Source organism: Malaya genurostris, chromosome 2 (genome assembly GCF_030247185.1).
Source record: "Malaya genurostris strain Urasoe2022 chromosome 2, Malgen_1.1, whole genome shotgun sequence".
Classification (NCBI taxonomy): Eukaryota; Metazoa; Arthropoda; class Insecta; order Diptera; family Culicidae; genus Malaya; species Malaya genurostris.
Window position 1 is genome coordinate 238,085,556 of NC_080571.1, and position 23,919 is coordinate 238,109,474.

Here is a 23,919-nt window from a genome sequence, read left to right on the forward strand (position 1 = left end):
GAGGCAAATGACCTTCAGGTTAAAACTTCTATAATTAACACTCCGAATACCAAGGGGGTGAAAAAAGTGGGAACGCTAATGTTGACTGACTATATCTTAATCAATTTTTGGACTGATTTCAAAACTCTTTTTACCATTAGAACAATAAATTCATTCGGAATAAAATCCGTTTGAAACAATGGAAAACCGAAAATTCTATTATAAAATTATTATTATTATAAAAAGTTTCAGCTAAAGTCTGTTGAAAAAAGGTGGGAACGCTTACTTTGGCTGGCCATATCTCAGTTGTTAGAAGTCCGATTTTGAAAATTTGTTTATCATTAGACAGATATCTCTATCACAACATCAATGGTACAGAAATATTTTCAATTAAACTTTGTTAATGAAAGTTCTGATCTAAAACGTAACCAAAAGTCCAAGCATATATTATCGAAAAGTTCGTATTTTCGACATATCTTTAAATTCAAAGCGACGAAATATGCATGCATATGCAGTTATGTTTCGATAGACGTATCGGTCTAATGATAAACAAATTTTCAAAATCGGACTTCTAACAGTCGAGATATGGCCAGTTAAAGTAAGCGTTCCCACCTTTTTTCAACAGACTTGAAACTTTTTGTAATAGAGTTTTCGGTTTTCCATCGTTTTAAATGGATTTTATTCCGAATGAATTTATCTTTCTAATGGTAAAAAAAGTTTTGAAATCGACTCAAAAATGGTTAAGATATAGTCAGTCAAAATTGGCGTTCCCACATTTCATGGTACCCTTGGCAGTCCGCGTAACTTTTTACCCCCTTGGTATTCGGAGTGTTAAAACAAAAAAAGACTTCACCACAACCAACCAAACACGATTGCAAGATCATGTAACCAACACTTGAAAAATGGAACGTCTCAGTTCACGCAAATTTACTGTAATATTGAGTGATTTGAAATTTACATGACAAGAAATTCATTGAAAATAGAAAATAAAAATATGTCAATAACCGCCGCGACTTGAACCGAGAAACATTCGATCTCTAAGTATGTGCGTTGATTATTTGAGCCACAGAAGCAGGCATCTATTTGGCTGATAAATGGTGAATGTGCACACCAAAAAAATTTGAATAATTGACTTAATTCCTCATACGATGTAATTCATAAAGACCTAATTTGTCAAATGATGTAAAATTTTATTTTTCATTTCATAGCTTGATATTTACTGGTTTCGACTGTAACTTGCATTATGCTAGCAGGTGCGACTGTATGAATTTAAATGCACCTTTTACCAACCAAGAAGATATATGCATCTGTGGCTCAGTCGATTAACAGGCGTACTTGCGATCCATTGATTCTCGGTTCAAGTCGCGGCGGTTGCTATCAGTATTCTTTTTTTATTTCAACGAATTTCATGTCATGAAGTTTTAGACACAGAATTCAATGTTCTTCCACGTGATTTTGTTTTTTTAAGTGTGTGCATTCAAACAATCGCACTTGCTAATTGAATGGAAATTACAGTCAGAACCAGTAAAATTCAGTCCCGTCCAACATTGGGTCGTTACAATCTGTGTTACATCTCTTGAACAGTGGTTTGAAAATACTAAAAAAAAAGTTGTTAAACCTTCTTTAAGGTAAATACTAAACCCGTTTCAAGGCTAACAATGAACAAATTAGAATAAATGAAACAGATCGAAAAAATCTTGTGATTTTACATCTTATAAAATGCACATAAATGGTGCGTCGTATTTTACACAAATTTATCGTAAATAACATGTAAAATTGTATGATTTGAAAATTACATTACCAAATGAATGAAACACGAAAGATCGATAGCACCAGCGCCGACTTGAACCGAGAATCATTAGATCAGAAAGCACGCCAGTTAATCGACTGAGCCACAGAAGCACGTATCTGCTTAATGAATGATTGATACATATTAATCTATATAGCGGCGCTTGGTAGCCGAGTGCATTTGACAAGTTATATACTAGGGAAGCTAGTAGCCGAGTCATTTGACAAGTAATTCACCTGTATAATTAAAAAAAAAATCTGTGGGAATTCCATAATACTGAAACTGTCTTTCTGAGAACAGCAATTTTGAACTCACCTCATTCTGTAGTTCCGGAACCGGAAATATTTTTTTTTTTTTTATTCATTTTTACCGGAAATAGGATCTGGATTAAATTCAACGGCAGTAAGCATACAGAGTCATAAGACCTGAATTTCTCATTTTTGTTTCGTCGCACTGAATGCCGGATGTTTTGACTACTATTTCCGTTACTTCCGGAGCCGAGAACTGACAACCAATTTCTCCTAAATTAATTTTTGGCCAATAACTGAAAAGACGTACACAATATAAGTTTTATACGGTCAGTTCAAAGATTTTTTTTTCATTTTTATCTTAACACGTTCTTAAAATGAATATTTTTCTACTAATCATCATGTAATTTTGGAACCGGAAGTAGTTTCCAAAAATAGTCAGTATTGTTATACGAGTATGTGAGATTTTTCATTTGAATCTAAGTTTGTAAAACTCAAAAGTAGGTTTTCACAATGGTCTTTCTATATGAGATTTGAAAAATTCGAAACTAGCCGCGTTACATTTTTTGTCCTACTTTGTAGCTCAATGATCTGTGGATGGATTTATATAGCCTAACCATCAATCGGTTCGGAAACATTTAACTTGAACAAATAACCCAATTATAACGTCTATTATTTAAAAAAAAAATGTTATCTCCAGAACCGGAAATGTTCGTCACACTTTCTGACTTTATGTGCGGGGTTGGGAATCGAACCCAGGTGGGTTGCGTGGAAGGCATCGACTTACCCATCACGGTATAGTTGTCCCCAATATGAAAAAATGTTCCGTTTGACTAAGCGTTTAACTCGATATTATCGTGAGATGGGAAGCGTTACGTTAAGTTAAAGAAGCTAGGAACTGTTGCGTACGATAATTTTCTTAAATTAGGGATTACAAATCATATCTTTTGTAAGTTATAGGTGTTACGAAGCGTTACTTTTTGTAAGTTAAAGGCGTTACGAAGCGTTACATGCGTTACTTTTTTGTAAGTTAAAGGTGTTAGGAAGTGTTACATGTGTTACTTTTTTGTAAGTTAAAGGTGTTACGAAGCGTTACACGCGCTACTTTTTTCAAAGCTGTATGCGTTACGAAGCGTTATATGCGTTCTTTTTTTGCGAACTTTAGGCGTTCGAAGCGTTACATGCGTTACTTTTAATAATTTATTGACGTTACGAAGCGTTACATGCGTTACTTTTTAGTAAGTTATAGGCGTTATGAAGCGTTACATGCGTTTTTTTACTAAGCGCTACATCTGTTATTTTTTATAATTTAAAGGCGTTACGAAGCGTGACATGCGTTACTTTTATGTAAGTTTTAGGCGTTACGAAACGTCGCATGCGTTACTTTTTAGTAAGTTATAGGCGTTACAAATCATTACATGTATAACTTTTTTTTGCAAGTTTTAGATGTTGCAAAACGTTACATATGTTACATCTTTAAAAAGTACAAGCGTTACTATTTCGCAAGTTTTGTGTTACAAAGCGTTTTACGTGTTACTTTTTGTAAGTTATAAGTGTTAGAAAGCGTTATGAAAGCTCTGGCATCCCAATTTTTTCATATTAAAGCGTAACTTAATTGCAAAATCTACTGGAAATGTCAAAATTATGAAATGATTAGGAATGATACTACAACGATATGGAATACACTGATCAAAATTAGCACTATGACACAGGCCCGTGCGCAGGGGGGGGTTTTGGGGGTTTTAACCCCCCCCATGAAGAATTTTTTTTAAATTAAGTTTCATGAACAATGGAGTACTTATTATATTAAAGTGCAAATAACTTGACAATTCATACTACGTTTTCAGAATTTTTTTACAGTTTCAATATTGTGGATGACGCAACTTTCTTTTTCAAATTTTGACGCCTTTCCCACTTTCTGTCAAGTGTTACTGGAAATGCAGTCATCGATGTTACGCATTTGTATAGTGCGTGCCCGAAGTACCGACTACCACCGCTCTCAATAACGCGCATCTTTTCTCTAGAGTAAAGCCCAATACTCACCTGCAGGGGAACGTCAGAAATTCACTTGAAGCACTTGATATTTGTAATGAAGACGCGTTTCCAAATGTCCACCAAATGCTTCGCGTTCTGGCAGTTTTGCCGGTAACAACGGCGACGAATGAACGGTCTTTTTCAACATTGCGTCGTCTCAAAACTTACCTCAGGTCGACAATGGCTGAAAAGCGGCTAAATGGTTTAGCCTCACTCAATATTCATCGCGATGTCGAGGTGGATACCTCAAGAGTTCTTGAAAAGTTTTTTTCAGTACCACGCAGAATTAATCTATTGACGAATTGTAACTGAACACTTTAATACAATAGAATGCCTTCATTTGAACAAAAAAGTTCAATTTTTTATCAATTTATAAACTGACATTATTTTAGCCCCCCTCCCTCTTTTAATGATTTCTGCGCACGAGCCTGTCAAAATTCGTTTTACATTATCAATATAGTGGATGAGGCGCCTTTTCGCCTTTTGGACACCCCCTCTCCCCTTGAAACCCCCCCCATGGATGATTCCTGCGCACGGGCCTGCTATGACATATCTTATCGAAATGTTAACTTGTAATTAATTTTGAAGGAAAATAAGCATAAATATTATTAAAGAGAATTAAATGTTCTATTCTATCCATGAAGGAATTATTAGTTTTTTTCTTGATGTGAGAGTATTCAGTCAGTTGAAATGTAATTTCACATGAGCCAACGGTTTCCATATTTTGAATGTTACCGAAAGGGACGTACCCAGAGGGGTCCGAAAAAAAAGTTTCAGATATATTATGGGACTGTTGATCCTGTAGATTACACCGTGAGATAGAGGTTTTAATGGTTAAAATTACACTGCCGATAAAGCACACAGCGGCTGGTCCTACGAAGCAGAACAGAGTCAAAACCACATAAAATGGAGGAGGATGAAACCGAGATAAAATAAATGACAATAATAATAATACATCAAATTGTACTGGACGACCGGAATAAGAAAATGCGCGAGCATGCCTTAGTTAAGCAAGATTCTGCAGATGAGAAAGATATCCTGCCGCTGGATTCCGCGCATACTTATTTAGGGCTAGAAAAACGAACGCAAGCGCACTTTGAGTACATGTTTGGCTGACTTCACTATTATACGCCAGAAAACAGAATGATTACCTCATAATAGACGGAAATCAGCACGAGTGTTTCGAAAGTGCACGAGTAGGGCGTCTCAGGGTGACGAAAAGATCACAATGTGCGTTTTCTGGGATCGGCATAGTGTACTTATGGAGGACTATCTCAAAAAATTTTGCGTGCAATAATGAAGCGATGGAAGACTGAAATCGCTGTGAAATGGCTTTACATGAAGCACATGAGCATCACTACCATGGTTAAAATCAACGGTTTAGGTTTCGAGGGTGATGACCTCGTTCGCCTGATTTGGTTTCCTCGTACTATTGCCTGTACTCAAACCTTAATTTATCTCTCAGAAATTTATGAGAGTTTCCTTTTGGGATTTCAGACCACTACTTCCGGAATCTGAATCCGAAACCAGTATAGCCAAAATAAATTTGTATGACCATCTACTAATATGACCTATAAATTTAGAACATGTTTTCCGTTCTTCACGAATCGGCTGTGCTACTCTATGCAGTGAGTGAGTCGAGAATATATAATATCATCACAAGTCTTGTGGATTGTTGTACTTAATAAATATTAAGAAGGTTTTAGACATGTGTTACAGATATAACATGACAGTAAAGTAAAACGTCCCGGGTTGGCGGTTCAATGCATAGGGCACTGGTCTAACAAACCAGTTGTCGTGTGTTCGAGCCCCGACCTGGAGGATTCGTAGTGTCAGTAGGATCGTATCACCAGCCATGCAATGGTTCTGTACACACTGAATCGGCTACGTAGTCTGTTGAAACAGAAGGTCAAATTCCACTACAGGAATGTAATACCAAGGCTTTGCGTTGTAAACGTAAAGTGGTAAAGTTTAAAGTGTGTGTTATGTCGTTTTCGCAATTGGCAACGGGGGTTTGAGCAAGTTTGAATTTCTTCAGTTCAACAACGTTGAAACTAGGTTTGAAACTAGCTTCAAACAAAAGGTTTGACAACAGTTAGGGTGGAAACTGGGTTGGCGAAAACGTCATTAAAAACGCCGGTAAAAGGCACACCGAGAATTAGGTACATAACATTATTTATTATCTGAGGGCCCAGGACTCAGGATACGTGCCTGAGTAGCATTCTAAGCCTAAGTTTATCTATATCCGTAGAGCCATCGGAGAAAGTTGAGTGAATATCAACTATGGCGATTTGTTCGTTACGTCACGTCTAGGATTATATTTCGGGAACCAGATGTGTCATCCATTTTATTCAATTTTATTGAATTTTTTAAATTTTATTTGGGAGCAGGAAAAAACCCGATGGAGATGAAATGTGGCAATCTCTTTCTCCAGCAGGCATAATACTTCTTCATCTTTTATTCCAACAGATTTAAATGATTTAGGCTTAATACTCACAATTAAAACTAAACCTATAACTGGTTAGAGACACCAAACATTACGAGACAAGTGTTCTTGCTTAAAAGTCATATACCATTAGACTCAGATCGTTGAGTACGAAAAATGTATGTGTGTAACGTTTTTTTGCACTAACTTTTCTCAGAGATGGCTAAGCCAATTTTCACAAATTAAGATTCAAATGAAAGGTCTTGTGGTCCATACAAAATTCCTAAATATTATTTAGATTCGACTTCCGGTTCCGGAAATATGGGGTAACATTAGCAATTTTTTTAAAGAACTGCACCAACTTTTCTCGGAGATGGCAAAATCGATTTTCACAAACTTAGATTCAAATAAAAGGTCTTGCGGTTTCATACAAAAATCTTGGGTTTGGTTTGGATCTGACTTCTGGTAGCGGAGTTATGGAATAAAATGAAAAAAAAAGAAAATATACGTACTAATTTTTCTCACAGATGGCGTGACCGATGTTTACAAACTTAGGTTCAAATTAATAGCCTTTTGGTTCTTTACAAAGCTTCTGAATTTCATCTGGATGCGACTTCCTGTTTCGGAATTATAGAGTGGTTACCGATTTTTACAAACTTAGATTCAAATGAATAGCTTTATACTCACACAAAACTTTTAAATTTCATGCGGATTCAACTTCCGGTTCCGGAATTATAGGATAAAGTGTGTTGAAGATTTTACACCATCACTTAAAGGGGTGAAACAAAACACTTAAAAAAATTAGATTAGAAATAGTAGACGGCCAAACAAACTGATTTCAGCTATCCTGGTTTCCGGTTTCCGATTCCGAACTACACCGAAACCTCCATTTACGAACTAAACGGGGGTGCGTAAATGGAGGTAGTTCGTAAAAAAAGTTTACGTTATTTGGAATTTACTTCGTAAAAAAGTTCTGTGTAATGAATGTGGAAACCCCCAATAACATGGCCATTTTCGGAACGAATGTGATAAGTGGGTGCAAGAAAATGATGTTTGGGGTCGGTTCAAAATCCAAGATGAGTAGTTGACGGAAAACGATGTTTGAAGTGGTTTGGAAATCCAAGATGGCGACTTCCGGTTTATCAATATTCCTTAAAACCCTTACAATGTGGGTATTTTCGAACCAGAATTGATGAGTAGTTGACGGAAAACGATGTTTGAAGTGGTTTGTAAATCCAAGATGGCGACTTCCGATTTGTCGATATTTCTTAAAAACTCTTACAATGTGGGTATTTTCGGAACGGGACTGATGAGTAGTTGACGGAAAACGATGTTTGAAGTGGTTTGGAAATCCAAGATGGCGACTTCCGGTTTATCAATATTCCTTAAAACCCTTACAATGTGGGTATTTTCGGACCAGAATTGATGAGTAGTTGACGGAAAACGATGTTTGAAGTGGTTTGTAAATCCAAGATGGCGACTTCCGGTTTGTCGATATTTCTTAAAAACTCTTACAATGTGGGTATTTTCGGAACGGGATTGATGAGTAGTTTACGGAAAACGATGTTTGAAGTGGTTTGTAAATCCAAGATGGCGACTTCCGGTTTGTCGATATTTCTTAAAAACTCTTACAATGTGGGTATTTTCGGAACGGGATTGATGAGTAGTTGACGGAAACGATGTTTGAAGTGGTTTGGAAATCCAAGATGGCGACTTCGGGTTTATAAATATTCCTTAAAACCCTTACAATGTGGGTATTTTCGAACCAGAATTGATGAGTAGTTGACGGAAAACGATGTTTGAAGTGGTTTGTAAATCCAAGATGGCGACTTCCGGTTTATCAATAATCCTTACAACCCTTACAATGTGGGTATTTTCAGAAAAGGATTGATGAGTAGATGACGGAAAACGATGTTTGAAGTGGTTAGTTACAGTTTTAAATTTCGACATTCTAAAAATTAATATTGAGTCGAAAAGGTTCCTTTATCAGGAAGAAGAGATTGTCATACTGAAGAGGTGTACATTGTTTCATCCGATTCGGAGAAAGTCGATCCTGCCAGTTCATCTGCTATTTACTCTCTGGAATTGCTCACAACTGTTAGAAATTCAGTGTCATGTGGTTGTCTAACTGATTCTTACCACTTGAGCCAAATAATATCCCTTTATCTCGGTGGCTTACAAAATGTTAAATCATATTCCGACGAGCCAGTTGACATGAGATTTTGACAAGTTTAATTAAAAACAAATGTGTCGTGATGAGAGTAACAATACTTTTTTCGACTTTATCACGTACACTAAAACAACTGAAATTATAAGTGTAATACTGAAAATAAATTATTTGAAACCAAATTTTAATGTTTGTGGTTGCTTCCAAATATTAGATTGAGACTTCCAGTTGTTCAATAAAATATTGAAAGCATACAATATAACTAACAATATAAAATTATTATAGCTGTTCAGACGTCTACTTGTTATGGTCATTTCGAAAATATAGTACATTATTAAAACAATACTGATCAGCAGAAAACACCTTTGTCAGAAGCATAACTTTTTTTAAACGATATATAATCATATCGTAATGATCGTAAAAGAATACCGATACAACTGAATTCACCAGTATGATTTTTGAAGCGCTTTCAAACATAATTTCCCGGTATATACTCATAAAACCCGTCCCGAAAATATCCAATATCAAAGAACCGGAAGATGCCAAAAAATGTGTTCGTAAACGGAGGTTTGGGTGTACCAGAAATAGTAATCATATTTTCCCAAATGGATCTCACTCACTTTTCTCAGTGATGGTTTGACTGATTTTCACAAGCTTGAATTCAAACAAAAGGTCCTGTAGTCCGGAACGGAATCGCTGAATTTCACCCGAATCCGACTTCCGGTTCCGGAGTTATAGGGTAAAGTATGTTGAAAATTTTATACCATCATTAAAAGGGGCGAAACGAAAAACGTTAAAAAATTCTAAATTCTACCGGATGTTACGAATTTCTGAAAATCGGATATATTTTTATCAAGAAATGTTTTTTTTTATAATAATTGGAATGAAAATTGAAATGGGTTGAATGTGGGCAAATGAAAATTTCTACGTTTTACCTTTCTCTATCCAAACGATATAAAATTACTAGCAAATCTGATTTTCGAACGGAGCCTCGGAAACCCACACCATTCGTCTCAGCTCGACGAGATCGAAAAATGCCTTTAAAAGGGATTGAAGTTCAAATGGCTGTCAATTCTGGTTCCGGAGATATAGTGGTATAATCCATTTTAACAAGCTTTGGCTCATTTGAAAGAAACTATTGGTTGATTGATCGAGTTCGAAGAACGAATTCTTGATTCTTCTTAAACGCATTTTTTTTTGCGTACGATTTTCTCGGAGATAGTATAACAGATTTCAACAAGCTTAGACTCGTTTGAAAGATACAATTCGTTCATTAGTCAAGCTCGAAGACCAAATGTTGGTCACTGCTGGCTTCACAGATATAATAATATAAGAGACGTAATCGGCAAGATGCACTTTTTTCTTTCTTTGCGGTGCAAAATTATCTTAATGGGAAAAAGTTCAAATAAGGTTGTTGGACAAGAGAAAGGCAATATCACACCATTAGGTGGCCTAAGAATAACTTTTTATCCATCCAACAGAATGGCTTCTCCGATATGTCACTCACTAGGTCAAAAATGGTCTGTACTTGGAAAATACAGTTTTAGTCTACTCAAATCACAACTTATACTCGGTTCAGACAGTAACTGTAAAACTAGTTTTACCTTTATCTTTTCCCGTGGAAGAGACGATACTTAACTTCACTTCCTAAAGTGGAAGACACGATTATAGTAGCAGGAAGTTTTCTGCTTACTCAGGTGACTCTTGTCACGTCTCACCTTTCCGTAATCACAGACTAAGTTTTACTCTGCTCTAGTCGTGACTATTATTATCGAGTAAAGGCAAGAATTTAGTTGGTTGGTTGGAATTTGAGACAGCACGGTATCGGTAGTATGGCATTATTAAATAGTAACAAAATAAATACTCTTGTGAGTAATTGGAAGACAATCCAACAATATGCAACTCTGGATAATGAAATTGCAGATGGGAACAATGTGTTGAGGTGACACCATTGTATCATTTCTGTAGAAAAACAGTCAAACATTTTTTATTCTTGTACGAACGACATCAAAAAAGTGTAGCCGTAGGCTTCGGATAGTGATTCGAATGAAATATTTCTTTGATGAACGCAAATTAAAAATCACTCTTTCATGGTCACCGAAAGTTAAATGTTTCACAAAATAGGTATGTGTTTTTCCCCAAATTCGCTTTCAATCACTGCCACCAATTGATGCCATAATTTTTCATTCTATTTTTCAACTTCACCATTCATTTTTCATCCTCTCAATGATTGGACTGAAATTTTAAAAATTAATAATCGCCCGTTTCTGTTGGAATGCATCACATCTGTGTGAGTACGTAGGCAGCTTTAGTCTGCCAATCAGTTTTAATCATCGCTATCAAAGAATAATCCTGTTAGTAATGTCCCAGCGCGAGATCGACGCGAAAACTGGATTGGGACTCGTGCGATGGCCATCAAATTTCCACGACCGATGCCCGTCCACGTGGCTAAAAGCAGTGTTGAGAGTCCGCTGTCATGAACCACTTGAAAGGATTACCGAACATACGTCTGTTTGTCCGTTGATTGCTGCCATTACTATAATCTTATCTAGGACTTTTCACTTTCGCTCTAGTATAATTGAAAGGCTGTACCTTCGAATAGGCAGAGTTCGATTCAAACTGAAAAGTAGTGAATGGAAAACTTTTCCGTTTTGACGATCGTGTTCCACTGCACTGCAGTACTACCTCATGAGACTGAAGCCGCTCGACACTTGAGAAAGGGGCTGCAATGTAGTCCGGTAGTAGAAGCAGCAGCACATTTAAAAATTTAATTATGATCGCCACGGGTAATGGATTCAACTTAATCGCTTCAATGTTTTTTTTCGTGATGAGAAAATTGTTCACTTCAATCATGCACTCTGGACAGCGAAGGGTGCTTGTGCAGAAAGGAAATTATTTTTCCCCGTCAGCCGTGTTAGTAAATGTAATGCAATTCAGTAATACGAAGATTAGTAGGGATTTAGACGTACGGAAGGAAATGAGTATAAGTGAAGGCGATAAGCTGTTTGAAGATTTCAGTGAATGTACAGGTTTATTTTTACATCCTGTGCCATTAGGATTTACGCCATCGTAGAACGAAATTTTTTTTTCGTGGTTGAAAATGCTAACAAAAATGACTACGTATCCTGGTGCGGAGAGGGGGCGGCTTTTGGGGCCTTGGCATCTCCTGAAATCAAACACTTTCATCGGTTGATCTGATACATGCTATCTATACATACATTTGACCACTACTTCCGGTACTTTTAGAACCGGAATCTGAGAACCGGTATTGCCAAAACCACTTAGTTTGGCAATCAATCTATAAGGCCTACATATGGAAACAGTTTTATTAGTCCCAAACCGAAGGTCGGAATGTTCATAATGATCTATGGGATGATAAAATCTTTAACTTGAATCTAAGTTAGTGAGCACCGGTCGAACAGTCTTCGGAAAATCGAACTAAAGTAATTTTCATGTTGGGATCTCCAACCACTATTTCCGGAACCGGGAACCGAAATATAAGCTAATTAATTTATTTCTCTATGTCATTTCTGTTTGGGTATGAACTCATTTGGGTTTATTTTGTTGCTAACTTCAAACGAAAAGAGGCGTTAAAAGAAATAGAAATAATCGATATGGTTTCCTGCCCAAGCGATCAACTTGAAATTTTACACATCATTATTTGTACATACGTTACAAGCTACAAGTTGCAAGTGGATTTCATCTAGTCTAACTTCTTCATCACCTACGAGAAAACTAATAATCAAATAAAAGTTTCTAAATTAAGAAGACTTGAATTCTTTTAATCATTTTTCTTAATTCTTGATTTCTTGATTCGATTCTCTCCTGCTTGACAGGGCGGGAAATGTTAGTGAAGATTGGTTGCTACATGACATCACCATTTTCCGTCAAATGAAATTCAGAGCGAAGTCCTGTTGTATTGTTTCTCTTTTTACACTCAAATCTCCATTTACGCACACCTTTTTACGTAACCTTATTTTACGAACCAAATCTCAAGTAACGTAAATTTTTTTTTACGAACCTAAAAGGTTTAAAAAGAGGGTTTTAGCATGAAATAAAAACGATTTCTGGGTAACTGATATTCTGTGTAAACCCTTACAATACGAATATTTCCGGAACGGATTTGATGTGGTACCGGAAAAAGATTTCGAACAAATGCAACATCGTTTTCCAGTACCTGCACATTATAACCGTTTCGAAAACACCAATATTTTGGGTGGGTTTTCACGGAATATCAATAAACCGGAAGTCGCCATCTTGAATTTCAGATCGACTTCAAACATCGTTTTTCGGAATTTTCACATCAAATCCGTTCCGAAAATACCTATATCACAAGGGTTTGTAAGAAATACAGGATGGACAAAGTGAAAGCATTTGTTTCTGAACAAAATATGAGAAAAAAAAAATCATTTTTATTTATTATTGTTCCGATTATAATTCATTTTGGTTCAATGTGATATGTTATAGCAAATTTTACCCTCTGGGAGAGTGATAAGTTTTTGATCGTGAATATATCTTGTTATACTTAACGCAACAACATAATTTTTCCTCCACGCTATCAGAAATATAATCAGGAATTTGTGATTAAATTGTCAACAGTGTAAAATAACCGTACATAACTCAAAATCTATGTTTTCTCAAACTTTTGGAAACAACGAGGTAAATTCATCACGTTTGCTTGACTTTATCGCACCAGGACGACGGCTTCGAGGTAGTCAGGCACATATCAGTTCCGATGTTCTACTGGCCGAGTGTAATAGGTAAATCTTAACCGAGAATTCAAGAACTAATCTCAGAAACTAGACTCTGGTCCACCTGAATTCTAAAGATAATTTTGAGTTCATACTTCTATTTAAAAATTTAGTTCCAGATTACAGGTTCAGAATTTAAAACTATGACTCTAAAACTGAATTCTATTTCTGGATTTGGAAAATGGTTTCAAATTCAGTTCCTTATTCGGGACTCGAATCCAGAGATATGATTTAGGATTTTTCAGAATTCATGAACTAAATTCAGGATATGAATTTTAGATCTGGATTCTGAAACTAAATATTAGGTCTGAACACCGAACCTTGATTTAAAAACTGAATTGAAAATTGCTAAAAATAACTTCAGTTTCTTACTTCTAGAACTAAATTTATGACCTGAGTTTTTGATCTAGATTCCGAAAATTTGCAGCTGAAATCGGAGCGTGCCCCAGGTTTATATATTAGTTCTTTAATTTTAACAGTTATAACCATTTAACAAATTACGCAAAGCGGTTTTTTAGAAACTCTAAAGTTTTTCCAAAGGATTTTGAGAAGTTCATTTCTACTAGTATCTAAATCTACAAAACTGTATTTGTTCCGTGTTATTTAATTGTATGGTAGAATATGTTTGCCGTCAATTAGTCGTACTGTAGTATAGATGCATCGTTGAAATTTTAGAAGCGAAGCAACGAAAGTTGAAAAATATACACAATCTAATACGAATGATGATCTTTATCCAGAAGTGAGAAAGAAACATGTCAGTTTTATTCGTATTCACGTCCTTCAGTTATGTCTGTGACATTGCCCACCCGCCTTTTTTCAATATTATTTCTCCGGGGAACAATGGTCATAACAAATCGACTGTTATTCGAACTGTATGGTATGTTGCACCGTCCTGTTGAAACTCACAGCCATTCAAACTATTTTCACGAGCAATAGGCATTACAGAATCATTTATGATGGTTCGATAACGATCGCCCATTATAACCCAGGGGTTCCCAAATTTTAACCAAATGAGCAGATATCATCAATACCATCATATTTTGTGTTTAAGATGTTGGGAAATGCCGAATCACTATTAGAAATCCTTTACAAACGAAATTATCCTATGTATGATATATCATACGCTGGGAAAATATAGTAGCAACAAAATTATAAGAGATAGAAGGTTTTTCTGGTCCGAAGTGGTGAATGACTTTAAGGTTAAACTCTGTCTAATCGAAAATAAAAAAAAAATACTTCATTTGTTTCCATTTCTTCATTTTTAAAATTCGTTTTTTTTAATGATATTTGAGATATTTGTACGATTGGTTGGAGGTATCATAAGCTCATTTGATAGTGTTTCCAATGTTTAATAAGTTTCGGAGGTATTCATACTTACTTTTCTAAGTTAGCGTTCTATTCCATATTTAGGTGCTCGTCAAATCTCAAAGGGTCCCTATCCTTATCACTATTTTTTGCAGCCATGTTTTTGAATATTCCGAATTTCGAAGATATAACAAAATGTATTTGATTTGCTGATGGCAGGAGATTTTCGAAAGACTTCGATTAATCATAAAATTTTGATTCTCAAGTTTATCGGTTAACGATATGCTTTGGAAAAAATACTACTCTATTATCCCATCCCATCGTATCACGCAACCCGTCTGGGCTCAGTTCTCAACCCCGCACGTAGGTCAGAAAGTTATTCTGGCTCGGGGGAACGAATGACCTTATGGTTAAAACCCCTAAAAACGACGAATGACCGTGAATGGCTGAAGTCGCAAATAAAACAAACAGGCCTCTATAATAAAAAAACGTGATTAATCCACCTAGCAGTGAGATGATACCTTTTTTTATCAATCCGCACGGAGAACCCTTCGATCATAAAATTGCGATATCGCAGTTTTTGATTTTTGCGATAGTTGATTTAACTAATTTCTTTTTGATTCAGCCAATATGGTTTTTGATTTGCATATATTCAAGTAGTTGAAAAATATGTTGTTTTGAATGCTGTCAAATGCCGGAGACAGTTGAAAGCAAAACAATAATTGCAATGCAAAATCAACAACTTTTTTAGTTGAAATCTGTTTGCGTCGCTTTAAAATGTCAATAAAAACAACATCGATGGTTAAAGCATTTGGTGAAATTGTGTTCATTCGATTTGAGAAATTTATGATTCCATAACAAGTGTTTATTTAACAGCGGTGTTGTGATAAAGTTAACCTTGTTTAAGATGAAAAAGATTTGGTGTCAAATTAAAAAAAATGTTAATGAATGATCATCTCGTAATCTTTCAGGTATGCGCAAAAATTTTATGCTTCAAATTCGATCATTGATTTACTTCCAGCAGACTTTTTCACTTCCAGCTGTTTGATACCGATGATGATGTTCATGCATTAGCAATAAAACGCTTTTTGACAAGAATTTAATTTATAAAAGTAACAGGAGCGAAGGGTTTCAAACACACAGAACGCGCTGCAATTGAATGGCGCGTTTGAATTGTCGTCGCAAAATTCTAATTCCCAGCGGTTGATGCACCCAAGCTCATATAAATTGACTAAAATTATCAGTGCATAAGTTTAGTTTAACCGTTTGAAGGCATCATCTTTCAATACTCATTTTAGGTAAATTTAATATTTCGCTAATTTACTCGCCCCTCCGGGAACTTTTGCTGATTAAAAACGTTTTTCTACATCAATCATTTCCGATCGAATCAGAAGTATATTTTTAGAATTTAGATCTTTACTGATCCCGACTTGACATGATCATGATCATACAAAAATCAAAATCACTTAGAGATCAGATCAGTTCTGATTTCGTAATGATAATTTATTCCTTGGTTAAGATCACTTGAAATCGGTGGTTTTCCCATCCCTAGTGATATCACATGTCAATATAAAATACTGTTTATATTTTAACAACGATATTTATTTCATGAATCTCAACATTCCGAACTTATTTCAAATAGATCATGACGTGTATCAGTAAGTATATTTTGATTATTTTCGCAAATCAATAACATTGTTCGAGTTGATTCAACTATTTGTTTGCAATGTCTAAAACAAATAAAACCGATTTATTTTTCAACTAACAGAATTTTGTTTCAATAACAACACCAGTTATTTCAACTAAAATATTTGTTGAAATTGAAAGGTATGTGTCCTCACTAATTGACAGCATTTTTTTTTCAACCCTCGTTTCTGCTAATCGAAAAACAAAAATGACAGTTTAGTTAAAACAACAATCGATTAGTTGTACCAAATTTTAACCAATCGAATTCAGAAAATCAACTAATATTCTGGTTGAAATGGGATCGCGGGTGGTTCCGTGCGCATGTGTTTTTTTGCATGGATATTCTTAGGTGTTTTAGTTCTCATGACATTATTTTAATTATCGTCGTTTCAAACGGCAAATTGAGATTTTAATCACTCATTACCCTGTAATTTCGAATCTGCAAATTGTATCGAATTTCAATCTTAACGTGTGACAATCGATTGAACATTCCATGAGATGTCGAAATAAGTTTCACTTTAGAGTTTTTCGTCATTATTTATGATACTTCCAGAGCTGGTATTCAGGAACTAGCATAACCCAAAATGATTCGAATGGCCATAAATTAATACGCCAAACAATTTACATCTTCTATATCGGTATGAATTTTAAAAATTCATCATCTGTAATTCCAGAATCGGATAAAATTCACCAATTTTGTATGGGACCTTAAGTCCTTTAATTTGAATTTTTGTTTTTGAAGTTCGATTTGGCCTTTTTGAAAAAATGATTAAACTTTGAGAAACGATTCGAAACTGGACCCGGAGTTCTAAGATCGGTGTAGCCGAAATCAGATAAATTCACCTGAGGAGTGTGTAGACATCTTTGAGAAATTGTAGTGCGAATTAAAATTTGGGGATACATTCCGAATCCAAAAAAGAATACCGCTTAAACTGAAATAAATTTATTTGGGAATCGACTATCCAAATTTGCAAACCCGATAAACCTGATCAATTTATGTGAAATGGACATTTTTATACTAATCACCCTGTATCTCCTAAACCAGAAATCGGATCTGACTATTTTTTATAGGATTTTAAGACCTCTCATTTGAATCATAGAAGATTCTTAGATTTCATTTGAATCTTAGATCGGTTCAGCCATCTACGAGAAAAATGAATTGCATTATTTTAATTTCGTTTCACATGTCATCCTGTGGTTCCGAAATCAGAAGTCGGATCCAAATTTGGAAGTATACTAGTTTTCATATGAATCTGAGTTTGTAGAAAACGGTCCTTCTCCGAAAAAATTGAGTGAAATTATTTGTCACACACGAATTTGCTAATCTCGACGAACTGAGTGGTATGGTATATGGAAGTTATGTTCTTCCAGCTTTTATTGCTGTAAGTAGTTTAAATCAATATAATTATGGAATTACTTTCAACTCGAAAATGCTGATCTGGTTTATATATGTCATATTCGAACGATTATGTTGCCAAAAACGAACCGTGCTAAAATCGGTCCAAGGCAAATTGTCATGAAAAAGGATGCTGTACACAGTCTTTTGGGCACTTAGAAACAATTGTATGTCACAGTATAAAAATCGTGTTTTCCGTTGCTCCCAAGCATTTCTTTGTCATACAGTGCTCAAAACTTCTACTGCTGGAATAAGGGGAAAAGTCGTTTACACAAAAATATTGATATCTCCGTTAAAAATGGACGGATTTTAACAATCTATGGCTTGTTGGATAGCTATTACCGTGCGCAATCTAAGTATAAAAACATATTCTGTTTTCAAGGTCAATTGTGACAGATACTGTCAAAAAACTGAAAATGTTGACATAAAACTCCGTATAACTCAAAAAGTAAACATCCTATCTCAAAACCATTCAATAGCGTTTTGGGTGACGGGGAGACCTTTCATTTGCGACTAGTTTGATCAAAATCGGTCCAGCCATCTCTGAGATCTTAGTTGACAACACACATACAGACACACACACACGGACATTTGCTCAGTTCGTCGAGCTGAATCGATTGGTATATGTCATTCGGCCCTCCGGGCCTCGGAAAAATTTTCTAAGGTTTGAGCGAATTCTATACCTATTTTTTATATATATAAAAAAAGGTAAAAAAGGTAAAAAGGTAAAAAAACAAAGATGGAAGGGCAAGCATTCAAAATACTTATAATGTGAAACATTGGTGTAAAAACAATATTTGTTGTTTTCTAAGGTGTTGGTGGAAATTGTTGAAACATAACCAGAAACTAAATAACAGTGCAATGTTTACGTCGCAGACTTTAACAAAATTTCCAGCGACCAGCTTTGTGTGTCGCATGTTTATCGAAGCTAGAATGCATGCAGGATTTTCCTTACGAAATATCATTTGTCATACACGAAACTATAGTAAAATCAATGAATAATTGGCTTCGATTTCGTCCAAAATCAAAATCCGGCATTTACGCTGTAAAAGAAAGCTAACTCATTTTCAACGGGGACCAATGAAACTAAACTAATTGCTCACACAAGCCATTCTGGGTTGTGCACGGAAGCTATTCGTTCGCAATCACTGTTTGTGTTCAAACATATCCTATTTCAGTAGTTCATTTTAATTAGCGTAACACTTCACGCTAGAATCGTAGGAGCTCGCACAAACTTCATCCAACGCCAATCTCGTCAGAAATAGTTATTATTCTGATCAGGAAATTGGCTCCGCCCATCGCCGCTTCATCCTGCTCCGGACGCCTGCATGAGTTTAATTTGCAAATTATAAACACGCGTTCATACGATTAAAGTACAAGAAACAGGCCTGGCAAACTTTTATTGTGCTTTCTATTTTCGATTACCAATCGAGTTGCCTATTTAGACTATCTTACTTTTGCACTGTGAATTACATTAAAACAATCAAGCTAAAGCATGTTCAAATTCGCATTCTTTTGTATTTATGAATGTAACGTACTATGAGCTGCTGAAACCACGTGAAAGGATCACGTAGAAGGTTTATCGAGGATAATGGATGCGTTAGAGCAGAGCATTCGAAGAAAAACGGCCACAATACATCGATAGACTCAACAGAGTCATTTTGCAACATGATAATGCTCGCCCATATGTTGTACACCCGGCAAAAAATATACTTAGAAATGCTCAAATGGGAGGTACTACCCCCAGGCATGCACTCAGAGGGGGGGGGGGGGGGGGGCGAGGGTCCCTGGCCCGTCCCGAAATCAGAAAACAAAACAAAAAGTTTGAAGAATCTTATGGGGCAGATTACCCCGCGAAACAGTGGTTGTAAGTGTTTCGTGATGATCGAAGCTCCACTGCCACTGACAGTGTCCAAACTGTATAAAATGGAGGGCAAAATAAACCATAGTAAAAATAATACATAAAATTTTAACTTGATGGTCGGAAAAAGAAAGTGCGCGAGCATGCCATAGTTGGGCAAGGTTCTGCAGATTAGAAAGATATCCTATCGCTGGATGTCGGATTTTATGTACTTATTCTGGACTAAAAAGATGAACGCAAGCGCACTTCGAACACATGTTTGGCTGAATCCATTACAATACGCCAAAATGATAACCCGGCAATTCAAATTCACTGAAGTGAAAACGAGCTTTTCGAAACGGAATGAGTGCCTCAAAGGAGACTCAATTAGTTGGAAAATCATGATGTCGGTTTTCTGGCATTGCCATGGTGTACTTTTGGAGGGCTACTTCGAGACAGAACTGCAAGTATTAACGTGCAATATTGAAACGATTTAGGAACGATTTCTTGTGAAACAGTCTTATCTGAAGCATATGAGCATCGCTGCCATGGTTAAAATAAACGGTCTTGGGTCCCAATTACTTGCCCGAACACCTTGTTCACCGGATTTGGCTCTCTCGAACTATTATATGTTTCCAAACCTCAAACCATCACTTAGAAATCAATGTTTTGGAATTTTAGATCATTACTTCCGGAACCAGAAAAACGAAACCAGTGTAGACAAATTTAGTTATATGGTCATCAACTAATATGACCTACAAATTTAGAATATGTTTCCCGTTCTTCTCGAGTCGGGGTGCCATCTCTCAAAGTGTTAGGAGTGAAGAAGTTTTCGGCAATAATTACAATGTGTTCAGAGATGATCGCAATTTACAAATGTCTGATAAGAGATCGGGTGGTGGAGTACTAATTGCTATTTCTACAAAATTTAATGCTGAGATCATAACCACTAAAATTAAAGAATTCGAGCACTATGGGTGAAAACTCGTCTGGCAGAGGAAACACATTGTTTTTTGCTCAGTGTATTTTCCCCCAAACAACACCCGTAAAGAAGTATATGAAAAGTTTTTCCAGATTGCTGAAGAAATCATAACTAACCTTCCTTCCGAAGTGAAAGTACACATTTATGGTGACTTCAATCAACGTGACATTGACTTTTTCCCAGACTCTGAAAATGAGAGCATCCTACTACCAGTGGTAGGAGAGAATGAAACCCTCCAATTTATCTTCGATCAAGTTGCAAGCTTAGGACTCAACCAAATTAATTACGTTAAAAATCAGCAAAACTGTTACTTAGATTTTTTACTAACAAATTCACAAGAAGACTTCTGTCTTACCGAATCCCTAACCCTCTTTTGGAAAAATGAAAGATTTCACACTGCATTTGAGTTGTCCATATTTGTTCATGAGTATAATAGACCCGATGAAGTATGACTTGGCAAATTATCTCTATATATAAAAATACAGAGATCATTCTTTGTAATCGCATCACGTAAGAACGGATGGACGGATTTACATGATTCTGTTTTTGTTTGATCAGTTTTTACCCCCACCGGGTTCGTACATCAAAAAAATTTGGAAAACTTGCCGGAAAAGTGGGAAAAATCCATGAAGTTGTTTTGTATGGACAATGGAATTTTCCACTGTAAAAGTTGCCAATGCTTGCTAAATCTCCCAAGTAGCAATCCGCAACTAGTTCTGATACGACAAAGTCCAAACTATGTTGCAACAAAAGCACGAATATGTTTTTTATGTTATACTGGTTTAAACATGGTGCCAGCAATGTTTCATCATAACATAACTAGTTACGAAATAGTTATTTAGGTTTCCAATCATAACATCTTTGTGTCATATTGTATTAAATATAATTTATAAGCTATCGTTACTTAATCCAAACATATCTTTAATCACAACAATGCTTCTAGCCACTAGTTGAAAATAAGTTTATTTGACTTCAATAGTAGCAACCCATAACTAGTTTTGATACCATTTAACACAACTGTGTTGCAACAAGAGCACGAACATGTTTTTTATGTTATACTTATTAAAACAAGGTGACAGCAGTGTTTCTTTATAACGTAAACATTATACTAACTATCATTTGTAGGTTATCGTTACTTGATTCTAACATATCTTTAATCACAGCTATGTTTTTAGCTACTAGTTGAAAAAAGGTTTATTTTCCGTTGCAAAACCATTATAAATACGTTAACGTATATGTGAATCGTTACTGTGAATTGATATAGCAATAACTTAGATATTATAAGATTATAACATATATTTTTTTCATTGATTCAGATAGTTATCGGTAAGTTTTCCCAACGTTATGATAACGAAAATGCAAACAAAACAACCTTTGTTGGCTTGAATATGGAGAACACAATATGGAGTCTCAAGAAGTGTATGAAACGTAAATAAAACCAGCATGTTACTTTTTTCAAAACTACTTTTTGCCGAAAATAGTGAAAGGCAGAATAGTCATTTTTGTTCTATGCACTATCATAAACACGAAGAAAATAATATAGGGATTGAACATCGATTGTGATAATATTATAATTCGCATGATATATGAATTTAAAATGATGAGGAATCACGCTACTTGGAATAATTTTGAGCATTCTGAACATAGGGTTATTTTGTTGTTTATTTATTTTATCTTCATGAACAGATTTTGATTGAAGGCGCATAAAAAACAGTTAAGTAAAATTGAATACCGGTCGACAGTTTTTGGATCGTTGTCAAATTTGTACCTTGTATCAAGTTTGTGATTTAAAGTACTCTTCTACTTTTTTATTGATGATAGAAAAGTATTCATGATTCATTCAATGTTTATAATGTCGATGGTGACTAAGTTTCAACTAGTTTACTTAGAAACAAGTTATGAAAAGATAAGTTATTTCAGTATGGCATTACAACGTAACGACAACTTATTTTTAGCCGACTTAACAACTAGTAGAAACTGCGCTTTTTGAGTCATGCAAGTGGTTAGATGTTAGTAACAATCACTCAAATATCTGGTTGTAAACTACACGGAACGACCGAAATTAGCTCTGCGCCTAATTCGTATTACTGTTTTTGAATTAGTTGATTTTAACAACAAAATTTCCAAAATAACTATAAAATTAGTTGAAATTTAGAGTTTACTGTGCTGAAAAAAACTCTTATTTTTAGAGAATGTGTTTAGTTGGCGAATATTCTGGACACAAACCAGCAATATTCAATCCAACACGAACTTCTTATTGACAACTAATTTCGTTATTAAAATCAGAAACTTTGATTCTATTTATCTATCACCGTCATTACTGAAGGACAGCAGTGTCAAAGCAAAACAATCCATTAAAAAGCTAAAAGGGACAGTCTTGTTGAAACTGCTCGCAAATTGTTTAGATGTTTTTCGCATGTGTTACGATATATCCCTATATAATTTTCTAAACCGATATGTAAAAATGACGTAAACTGTTAGTGGAAAGTGTATTTATTCAGAATTTGTGCGCACTTGAAGCGATTGTGCGTAATAATGTTTTTACGCGGAACAGTGAAGTGAATTTCGAATGTTTCACTCTAATTGTGAAGAAGTTTTTTTGTATCTTCAAACCTTCCGAGCTGCGCCGTCAGGTGTACTATTTGTATTCGGTTTTTGTTTTCCGAGTGCTCAAAGTTTATAGTGAGAATGAAGAAAACAGTGATTTAGAAGAAAAAAAATTAAAAAGATGTTTACGTTTCGTTTATGTCTTTTTCTCCAACACAACATCGTATTTATACCTGCCAATATAGAAAAGACAACCGCGTCTGAATTTTTTTCGGCAGTAGTGTGCCATCTAGTGGCTAGTAGTCATTAAGGTGTTACCGTTTCGGTGACAGGGCGCCATATAGCTGCAGATTGCAGAAGCCAATTCAACCATTCATATTGGTTGAAAACAACATTATATTTCTTTAATTCAACTAAAAAATTAGTTGACTGGATATGAAGTGTGCCTTAGCTAAGAAATGACAGTACGTTTAATTTGTGAATTCAACTAAAAAAAATAGTCATTTCAACAAATATTTTATTATTATTAAGGGAATGAGAATAAAAAATCTAAATCAGCAAAAGTAAGATTTTTTTAGTTGTCTCAAAAAATAACTAACTAAAATCAGCAAATCAACTAATTTTTTCGCGAAAATGCTGATTTCGGTCGTTCCGTGTAGTCACAAACAAGCTAGCGTAACAAAAATTGTTACTTGGGCTACGATTGATGTTTGGCGCGCAACGAGTTGCATGAGTGCTTGGCCGTCGAAAGAAAGAATACTAGATCGTTG

General features: G+C 35.4%; 1 protein-coding gene across 3 annotated transcripts in view; it reads right to left on the bottom strand.

The window, feature by feature from the left end:
• Window positions 1-23,919, bottom strand: part of LOC131428258 (trissin receptor) — a 280,163-nt gene that overhangs the window by 124,436 nt on the left and 131,808 nt on the right. The window lies entirely within an intron of this gene.